Raw genomic sequence first — 11,847 nt, forward strand, 5'->3', positions numbered from 1 at the left:
ACCTGAACAACAACACTGGAGACAGATAGATTTATTGCTGATTCCATCAAAGTTCTGACTCTGGCATCTAACAGATTGATTTGTTTATAACTTGGAGAGTTCAGTTTCAGGTCATTTTCTGATTCCTCTTGATTTTTTTTTTTTTTTTTGGCAGGGTTGTTTGTAGTATATTCAGCATGAGATCACTTTGATAAGAGAAAAAATTAAATATTTAGGATAGACAGACAAGATTTTTCTGTATGTGAACTAAAGGTAAGGTTAATCTTCACCTTCAAATTTGTTTAGAAACTGCTTTGCTTCTTAAAATGACTATTTTATTAACAGCAGCAGCTTGTAGCTGACAAACATCGGTTTTGAAAGTATTTGAGATTTAAAATTGTTAGAAACTAGCACACAGATTTTAAATCCAGATTTTTTTTGGTTGTGATACAATCATTAGACACTGCAGCCTTGAACTGGCTGTCAAAAAAGGAAAAAAAATGCTGTAATCATAGCAAACCTCATAATGTTTTCACTGTACTAGTAACATGGGCTAGAGAGCTCCTAAGTGGCTGACAGAAGTCTAAAAGTGTCATTGTTGGGCTCTGAAGACCTCAGCCCTAAGAATGCATGAGTTTCCCCATAAATTGTTACTTGGTACTGAGGCAAAGCTCTGACAAATTTTTTGTATTAGAAGTGAGCATGTGCTCTGACATGTGATCTGCACAACCTGCAGCTCCTTCTGGACTATCCATCTGCTCTGCTGTGGGTTTTCCATGGACAGCAGTGACTATTCTTCTTGGCCTTGGAGCACCTCTTCCTCCTCTGATCCTGGTGTAACCTGTCTTGTTCCTCACTCTTTTTGTTTCCTTCTCCTCTGTCCATTTAACATTTTATACTCTAAAATACGTTTCCCCAGAGGTGCCAGCAGCATGGTGTGGGTCTGTGGTGCAGTTTTCTCCCGCTGGCTGTGCTCAGTGTGGGGCAGCCTCTGACCTCTTCCCACAGGGACCACCCCTGCAGCCTCTGTCAGCCCTGCTGCCAAAACCTTGCCACCTACACCCAGGATAGATTAACTCCAGCTCATAAACTTTTTGTTTCCCAATCCCAGTTCCCAGCTGAGGCATCTGGACATGGAAAAGGGTAAGGACAGAAAGGCTGAAGGACAAAAAGGAACAAAGAGACCCTGCTATTGAGTCACAAGGTTCAGGGTGAACTCCTTTGCTAACTTAGGCTTGCACTTGACCAACAGTTTAGGTCTGAAGGTTTTAATAGCATTTAAACTTAACAGCACTCAATCCATAGCTCAATTTAAATAATTTAGCAAAATATTGATATGAAATTTACTATAGCTCAACAGTAACTCACTTATAGACCTAGGTTACTTTACAAATATAAAGAAATAAAGAAGCTTAGAAGGCAACATTCATAGTACATTTGCTACAGCATATTCTATACCTGCACACACAGGCCTAAAGGAATATGTACAAGGTATATACCTGTGGAAAATTCCCCTTGAGTTCAGTGAAATACTCACATCAGATGCCTTTGCACCTTCTCCATGGGCAAAGGGTTGAGCCTCCAGGAGTAGGAGTTTCAGCCCAGGCTCCATCATGGGCATTCAGTGGCAGTACTCTAAGTATAGCAAATCTGAGAGTTTGCTGGCTCTGAGAATTGTCCCACTGAGGAGAAGATTGCAGGTGGCAGCCCACTGCAGTCCAGGAGAGCTCAAAGGGTCTCACTCTCAGAACCACTGCTTACAGAGTCCCATGAGAAATGGCTTTAGTCATAGTAACTTTCCATCCATTCAGGTTGGTAAAGTTCTTTGAAGGTTTGACAACAAAAACGTTATTCCACTCAGGTTGTTGCTCAGGCAAGAAAAATAAGTTTCCCAGGCTGTTTGTTAAGAAACAGAAACTCTTTAACCAGCTCCTAAATTCCTGGGAGCAAATGGTGTTCCTGATAAGCTCAAGGGGAGCTGAGCCCAGATGCTGCTCATCAAGGCAGCAGCCTAACGAGCATTTCTGAGATCCTGGTGTGGTCTGAGGAGGAGGGCAGAGGGTGTGTTTATGGTGTGTTGCACCACCACAGCACTAAAACTGCATTCTGGAGAGATTTAATTCTAATCTTTGCCATAAAATTACTAAACAGTATTTAGCAGTTCTTTAAAATAACAATGACCAAGTTCTCTAAGCCAGGGAGATATTTTTCCTCCAACATTGTGACTCATGGCTAACAAATTAACTGAATGAGTACACAATCAGGGCTTTGGCCACAGAGGCACATACCTAGAACAAGCCAGGTATTCTAGGTATGACAGGAGATAATGAGAGCATGGCATAATCCTGAGAGGACCTACACAGAATGAGCTCAGACAATTGCTAGGTGAGGTCTACCTGGAGTTTTAAGCACAGGCTAAAAATGCACACACTGCTGAGCTGGCCCCTCCACAGCTCTGCACCACACTGCATCAAAGTTGGCAGACTCCATAGACTTGAGCTGGCTCTTCACAAGCTCTGAACTAGTGTCTCTGCATCCTCAGCATTGTTAATCTGTGACCCAGATAAATCATCCATACATCATTAACAGCTGCACATCCAAGGATGCTTAATTTGTTCCCATATGCAAGTCCCTTTTTCCAGAGCCTTCATTTTTCTATGCTCGCTCTCTGCAGACAACAGCCACACTCACCCCTATGCCCCAACTGAGACCAAATTTTCCAATACCACATATAAATTGGCAACTAAAAGCTACTTGTTCAACTTTGTGCACGCCTTGTCTTAGACAAGACCAAGAATTTAAAGTTCAGGATTAGGTAGCTCACTCTTGCTCTGGAGAATTTTCTTAAGGTTTCCATTATGTTCTTTAAAAGCTGCAATACAATAAATTATTTTCCATTTTGCAAGTCAGCAGCCAGGACTTCTTCAATATATTAAATGGTTTGTTTAAATTAAAGCACTTTTCCTATGCTTAAGTTTAATGCTTTATACCAAAATCAATATGAACACAATGCGAGTCAGGGTGGAGAATTTAAACAATGGGAGAATCTTAATTCTGCTTTTCAAGGCTTCAGACTATTTAGTAATCATTTTCTTCTAAAGAGTAAGTCATATTTTTACTATCCATAAAATCTACACTAGCAATCCAAGGAAAAATAGATCACTTTCCAATCTCTGCTGCTGGAAAAAGCCCTGTCTATTTTAAGCAGGAGTAGCTTGCTTGAGGGTGTTAGGTGGATTTCCTGAATTTTCAGTTACTGAAATAATATCACATATTGGCTCATAAAGTACAGGGTTATTTACATTACTTTCAAATGCAAATGACAATACCTCTTGCTGAAAATTGGTTCTAGATTGAAATAGTTTACCTCTTTCCAATCAACTATAACAAGCATGCTTTTCAGTAAATCCAGTTGTTCATTCAAATCTAGGTCTGGATTAATGAGCTCAGGACAGTTTCTCATACATAGATACTAACATTCACATACTCATACCTGATACAAGCCATAATTTTTCAGCAAATTTCAAGCCAATTCTACCAGCCACATTCACAGCAAAACCAAAATGATCACACAGAAGCACTTTATCAATCTCTTCCTGCTGCCTATTTTTTTTCCATCAGTGTGGCCCTGCTTCACATTACCACGTGGCTTAACTTGCTGTGCATATGGGATGTCCATTATTTTTTCTACATGCCAAGGTTACTGTACATGTGCTGCAGTAAGTTCACAAAGAAACTCAATTTGTACTACTTTTTGTGTTGCAGGCATGGTATCTTGGCAACAGCCATGCCTGCTTTTCCCTCTGCAGATGCTTTGCTGACTCACCTGCTGATTGATACAGCAGCTTTGTTTGGCTGTGCAGCACCAGTGCACACACATATAGAGCCTTTGCTCCTCCTTCTGTGGAGATCTGAACTATGCAGCTTCCAGAGGGTGAAATACGGGTGGGTTTGCCTTTTGCTGGACGTGTGCTGAAATGGGCCCGGGAGGTAAAGTTAAGGTACAGCAAGTGAATGTGTGCAAACTGTCAAGTCAATAACCTATGAAGAACTTCCCTTTTTTGTTTCATTTCCAGCAGCTGATGTTCTATGCTTTTCTCCATGAACAAGCAAAATTCCAATGAATTCTCCAAAGATCATGCCATGCCAAGCACCCATAACCATATGAGCTGTTATTTGGAAAAGAGTCACTGGCAGTAAAACACCATAAAATAACCTACTAACATTTTAGTAAAAATGTTGAGATTTTAACAAGCTCTTGAGAACAAGAGCTGTCTTGAGCTTTTTAAAATGCTACTTTTTTTGGAGTGACTTTTTAAAATTACATCAGTCATGAAAAGAGAAGATACAGCTCTGCCAGATAGACCAGTATTCTACACAAAAAACCACAACAGTGAAATTTATATAATACGAAAGCAAAAAAGTAAGTAGCATGTGTATCTTAATTTTCAGTTTTCTTTTAGATTTCTTCCACCTTCCAGTATTTTTATTGTTTCTGCCACTTGCAGCTCTTAGCATTCCTTCTTGTAATCCCAATAACTCTTTTCTTGCCTTAATAACCTGTTCAGTCTATGGAAACACTATAAAAATAAAAAAAATAATACCAGTCAATTGACTAAAAAATTGCAGAACTTTTTCAGAATACACCTAACTGAAAAAAGAAGCAGACTTAAGAGGTTAAATATAAATAATTAAATATCTGCTTATTTTTTACTTAGGTTCTTTTGTAGATTTGGCCCTTTGGGTATATTGTCTTTATTCACCAGATGGCATTTACCAATTTCAACAGCATAACCATTAATATGACATGTTCTAATACAGCTGTTCGCTTCTCTCTCTCTGATCTCAGTTCTTCTCTCATATAAAGGCTGATGAAAATGTCTGGAATATCTTCTCATCCCCTGATGAAATGTAAGAACTGCTCTCCCAAACAGCAAACTAAACTGCCCAGTGACATCAGTATTTGGATGAGATTTCTCTGGACAACAAGACCTAGGAAATTGCTGGAGTTGTCATTTCTGTCTTTGTGGGTTTTATACGTAGAGAAACAAAAAGTCAGGAGAAGTCTGATATGCATAAAAAAGAAATGAAATTACAAAAAGGGAATCACAGGAGTGCAACAACAGAAAAGCTCAAATACTGAAAGGTACTACCTTGTGGAATTAATCCTTAAAAATAGTGAAGGGCATTGAATTGTGGAGTGCAAAACTAGATCTGAGACAGTGCTGGAGAACACTAACCTGTGGCTAGTGTTGGACCAACTATGGTAAAAATAGGTATATTCAGAGCTGAATAAATGAGTCACAGATGTATCAAATGCTCTAGATTTATGTCTAGAACCAGGAGAATCAGTTCTTGTCTGTCAGTTCTTCATACATTGTTTTTTTAGCTTCCTTATAATGCTGCTATAAAGAGCACTAGATGTAGGTACTTCAACAAATCTCTGAGGAGAAGTTGTGTGTAAATGATTGTTCCAGAATAGCTCACAATGAAAATCCTGACCCTCAGAAATGGCAGTAAAAATTCTTCCATATCCTTCTGTAAACACAGCTAAATAGTTTCTTTAAAGGGCTATGGAGATCCTCACCAAAAGAAACCCCATCTGTCTATGAGTGTATAGTTTGCTGTGGTGACTTCCATATTTACTATTCTGGGTACAGATGGCAGACCTATGATGAATTTTGTGATTCAATCACTATGGCAGGATTCTGCCCTTTAAAGCTGTCTGCTGTGTGAGACAATTCTCAGAGGCTAGGCTTTTAGACTGAGAGAAAAAGAGAGTGCTTCCTGGAGAACGTGGGTATGTTGGATAGTGTAAGTTCAGTTTTGCCCAAGTTGAGTTTTAGAGAGTTGCTCTTCCTCGCAGAATTGATCATTTTCAGACATTGTACAATCTCAGCAGTAAGATTGGTTCTGTCTCTGGAAAAAGAAGAGGTGGATCTCATCAACAAAAACCAGGATATTCTTACATGTTCAGGAGAAGAATACACAACTTCTGTACTTACAGAATATGTTGCAGAGAGAAATTGCTCCCACAGTCATGGAATAAATAATGAGCCAATTAAAAAAAGTGAAACTATGTACTTGTGTGGAGCTTGGCAACATGCCCAGCTCTGCTGTATAGATGTAAGATTCATAAACAGCTCTTTCATCAAACCGCCATAATCCCCCTAAATGACAAGAGACAGTTAATATGTCAGTTGAGATGTCAGAAGAAGAGATTTTGATCAAGGATTAAAAAAAACCATTCATCTACTCTACAATAGTACTGCTAGTACTCTGTGATATTTTTGCTGCCAAAATTTCCAAAGTGAAGTAATCAATAACTAAATCAAGTAATCAATCTCTCCAAATTGTATTATACAGGAAGAAAATTTATTTTCAGTTACTGGACAGTACTGTGTGTCCCAATATACTGCCTTCTCAACCTCTAATTCTTTCTCCCTCACAGCTGTGCTTTCACTACACCTTTCATTTAAAGTCCAACCACCAGATTCTGTCCCTGGTTCAGCATGCTGCTCCCATGCTGCTCCCATCACAGAAGGGTTGAGGTTGAGAGGAACCTCTGGGGATCATTGAGCCAATCCATCTGCTCAAGCAGACTGTGACTGTGACTAGCAGCCCAGGACTACATTCAGACAGCTCTTCCATATCTCCAAGGGTAGTGACTCCACTACCTCTTTGGGCAGCTTGTTCTCAGTCACCTTCACAGCAAATGAGTTACTGAGTAACCACAAATTCTTTTCTCTGCCTTCCCCAATGACTCTTTTCAGCACTGCCACAAGAACTTCAGGATATTGCTAATATCAGTTTCCCGCATTAAGGAGATGGTTTCTGAATTACATGGAAACAGATTAAAATAGCACTGGTGGCCAGCAATGAGGAATTCAGCCACCTAGGAATCTATATCTATATCTCTGAATCTATATCAGAGCAGTGGAAACCTGCTCTGATTCTGTATTTACTACCTAGAACCGTCAAGAATAAATGTGTTTTCAGACACAGGCAATATCTATATTTAATAGAAGTTTATTAAAACCTGTGAAAATTTATTATTATTCATAGAAATGCACCTGCCCATGGTCAGTATTTACAGAATCTGCTTTACACTTATGTAGCTACCTTTGTCTTGATTATCTCCGAGCATATGCAACTTTATGAACAGTTACTTTAGCCTCACAGCACCTTGTAATGAAAGAAATGTAGACTTTACAGCTAGGGAGAAAAGAAGACACAGTCATCCCGGAACTAAACGCCTAAGTATCACAACTTGAATTTGCATTTAATTTAATAAATGTTAAGTATGTGTGTAACTGTCACTGACTTTCAACTAAAACCAAAAATTTATAGAAATTTGAAAAAATATTTCTATTTTACTGTATAAATCCGTACATGCCTAATTTTAAACAATACATTCCTAGGTTAAGTAGAGGATGACTGTCATCTTTAAAAAGTATAGGGGAAAAGAAATCCTACGTTTTGGGGTACCAAAGGGCTTCACTGAATAAACAGATTTCACTGGAATTAAGATCCCTGCAGTGTACAGTGACAAATCCTTCCTAGCCCATAGGAACTTTTCCGAAGTCTGGAAGATGAAGTGAAGGGAAAAGGCTATACTCAACTGAAACTGCTGAAACTGCAGGGAAAATCTAGGTCAGCAAAATTCAATTACAAGAGCTGGGTAAGCAATGGCAAAAAACACACTAATATTCATTAGAGGAAAAAAAGACTTGCTTTAACTTTCAGAAATCAATTTAAATTTGAAATCTTAAATAGTCACAAAATATATGTTTGAATATGATTATTCACACTTTGAATTCTAAATGGGAAATGTGTTGGTAAGCTGCACAAGTGACAATTACAATGCAGAAACCATACTACTTAGGCACTGAATTAATGCTATAATTTGAATCATGAATATCCACAACAAATTGTTCATAAAATATTCACACAGGGAAAACGTTTACAAAATAAATTTACAAACTCATGCCATAAAGTTATTGTGAGGATTTTTCTGAGCATTTTGTGAACAGAAGAAAGAACATAATGTGCTGAATAACTTATCCTCCAGAAATAGCCTCTTATTTTGTGGTTACTGAGTAGATTGGCAAGAGCAACAAAAACTTTAATGGAACTGAGTATTAACATTTCATTGTACAATTTATTTAAATGGGACAATTTAAGGATTTTAAAACTGATGTAACTTGCAAGTCTATCTTATCTTACACAGTTGATTTGGACACATTACTACCACGCTGGAATAGCCCTGTCCTAAATATTGTTATAAAGAGAGGAATTGTATATTCTGTAAGGAAGGGGATGTTTTCTCTGCTTTGAAAACCACTTGAATGCTATTATCACTATTGGAATAGATTTTCTCACAGGTCAGTTGAGGTAAGGTATTGTGTGAAATCTATTGTGTGAAATAGGCCACCCTATCAGAAACTGGTATAAATAGAAGCAGGTAACAGACTTCAGACCAAAGCAAACTAATACATTTAGTTTTGCAAGGATATTTACTGACAGCTCCATTTCAATATGCAGACTATAACTTAAAAGATTTTGGGGTAATACCAAGATATTTGGGGTGTGAATTTAAGTAAACTGTTACCTTTGTTTCATTTACATTATTTTATAAACATTTATTCTCAAACTAAACAATGCTAGGTATCCATTTCCCATATATCTGTTGTATCATGCACACATCCTACACACACAGATTCTGGAAAGAAACATTACTAGCTGTTAGACTCTGGAACAATTTAAATTAGAGTGTTGTCCATCAGCTGAGGTCTTAGTATTGCTTAGGTACAGGAAACAACTCTGTATTGCTGTTATTTTTTTGGTTAAAAATAATAAAGTTGTCTTCTGGAACCAACACAAAAAGGAGTTTGAATCCTATTGTATCTAACACACGTTGTGTTATATCTGACAAAATATCTTGTAAATACCATGGAAAGAGGCAGGATTAAAACCAGAGCAGATTTGACAGGCTATTTATTTTGTTTCTAGAATAGACAAGTGATTATATTGCCTGTAAAAATTACAACTATGTTTCATTCAGAGAGGAATATTTTAAGCTCTCTTGCACAGCTGCATTCCTATGAACAGCTGGTTTAGTTCCAAGAGATTAAAAGGATTACATTTGGGAGTTTAGGTGTAACCACAGCATCCATTTATTTTTCCCTTTGGGGCATGCAACATTGCACTCCTGTGAATGATTCATCTTTCAGGTTCTAATAATATATCTCAAGCCTAACCTGTAATACATTACATGAATCAGGTTTTGGGGTCTTGTATAGCTTTTCATGTTCCTGTAAACAACCTCTCCTTTTGCTCCTCTCATACAACGTAACTCTGAGTTTGCAGTAAAAACATAGTGTTGATTGTGGGTTTCCACAAGCCAGGTCCATCAGTTGCCCCTAACTTAATACTTCTACTTCACAGTCCTATGGCCTCATGCCATTTTACTTTAAGTGGTGATTAATAAATGTGATAAATTACATCTAAATATATTAGGAAATATGATTAGCAACACTCATATTCATTTGAGATGTAGATCTATAAAAGGTAGTGAAGGCAAAGTGTAGGACAATGAAGAAGCATTGAGATTTAGAAGCTGAGGGCTTTGAGCCAGTTTTGGATTGCTTACTGCAAAAAAAAAATTACTTCATTACTTCAAAATAAGATGATCATGCATCTTCCTAAACTACATAAGATTCTTAGCTCCTTTTGGCTAAATCCAATAGAAAATTTTCTCCAAGCTTGCCATATACAAGAACAATTAGGTATATAGCAAATGAGATCTTAAAAGTCAACTGAAAATAATTGCAAACACGAATCTCCTTGTGTGAATGTTCTCTCTGATTATATTTCTTTCAATTTAAATTGATTATGCACAGACAAGACAACCAAATTCAATCATTACAATCTCATAACACAGTGATGTAAAAGGTAATAGCTTTAGATTAAAAGCATCTGAAAAGATGCTCTAGAAGACAACTATATGATGGAAGTACACATCCTGAAGATACACCAAGACAGAGGACTGGGAAAAAAAAGCAAAATATTCTGCCATCAAGTGGCTTGAGATAAGAGTCAAAACAAATAGGATTGATAGGGGCACAAACTGCCAGCAGGATAAGGCTGGCAGGATAAGCAAGACCATGGAAGAAACAGACATGGTCTATTGATGTTCACATATTAACTCTCAATACAGGTGGAGCACTCAGCTGTCATAAAAAATTACTCCTATCATCTAGTTGCTGCTTAAAACAAGGCCCCACGACCTTCTGCCTCCTCATGGAAAAGCCTCTCATGTTCAAACAACCTGTTTGTCATTGCTGAAAGTATGCATCTTTTTTCCTGCTGCGGCAATGGGAAAAAGGAATAGCACCTAGTAGCTGCAAACTGCTGGCACGTGAGTGCAGGATTTTCCACTAACAAGTCTTCTGTGCTGTTGCTGAATGGGGTATAGACCCTGTGGTCATGCCATAAACACTACATTCCTCCATGATCCTCCTGGGTGCTGTGTCATGGGAATTATGTCCTTTGTTATCAATACAGGCTGTTCTTGTAACCCTTGTTTGTCTGCTTCTTCCAGTGATTTCTCACAAATGCACATTTCCATCCCCACAGCATTCCTGGAAATCTTTGTATTTCATTCCACGAAGACTGGCCTGGCTGGATTGCTATAGATGTAGTTTGGGGGAAGAGATGGTGCCCTAAAAGAGGTGTTCTGCTGCATCCCTGGGAGGCTTTGCATACGTGAAGATTTCCACATTGCCAAAGTGGTTTTGGTTCAGAAGTCTTAGCTTCACATCTCTTGGGTAGCACTCCAGAAATACAAACCTACAGGAGAGATTCATAATGTGCCAGGTGCTCTGTGCTGCCACTATAACTTCCAGACTAGGGCTGTCTGAGGATGATGTCCACTGCTGTCCCAGAGGAGACTGAGCATATGTCTGCATATGGGTCCAGGACAATTCCCATTGTGATTTGTGATGCTGCTCTCCCTGCTGAAGTACTCTCCCACTCAGCAGTTGTTTTCTTCAGCAAGATGGTGTCTCTAAAGATGATGGTGCTGCATTATCTGATGTTTCTTCTGGAGATACTCAAGGACAAGGAAGAGCATGCAGGCAAAACTGTATGTTTGTGTGAGTAACAATGAATGTTTGGAGCGATCTGGACCCATTCAGTAACCAGCCTTGTGAAACCATACCTAGGCTGACACTCAGGTAGTCCTGCAGCCCTGTCTGTGGGGTAGTGCATGTCCCTAGAGCTGGGGAGAGACCCCCACCATTTGCTATAGGGCAATAGGTAGAGATACGATCCCACTGAGCAGGTTGGCTTCTACCCTCAGGTTGAAATTGGAGTGAGGGGCATATATGATCACAGCAAGGGGATGTCAAAGTCCTTAGGACAGAAATTGTTTCCAGGTACAAACAGACAGGCTGCCTAGCAGTGCTGTCCCTGTACACTCCACCTGATGGCCAGACACCCAGGTCAGGTAAAATCAGTGACTGTCCTGGGCTGCTCACAATATCCTGAGCTGCTGGTATCTCTAGAGAGTTGTCCTGGGGCAGCTGAGTGGTCTCATCCCCAGGCTGAACCTTGGCTCTGTCTCTGTGACCAGCATTAGCCCTGCCCTGTACAATAAGGATCAGCCCAACTCCACACACACCTGGACTTTGTTGACTGCCTCTTGGCAGGGAAGTGGCTCTTCCAGTGGACTTAAAAGGAGGAAACTGCAGGTTCTTAATGTCCACTGGGTTTAATTTCTTCTTGACACAGACTGCTTGGTTTCCCTATAAAGAAAACTTCTTAACTATTGTAGCAATTTTAGCAATACACGGATGATCACAACTT

This window comes from Lichenostomus cassidix, chromosome 5 (genome assembly GCF_008360975.1).
Source record: "Lichenostomus cassidix isolate B80296 chromosome 5, HeHo_3.0, whole genome shotgun sequence".
In the NCBI taxonomy this organism is placed as follows: Eukaryota; Metazoa; Chordata; class Aves; order Passeriformes; family Meliphagidae; genus Lichenostomus; species Lichenostomus cassidix.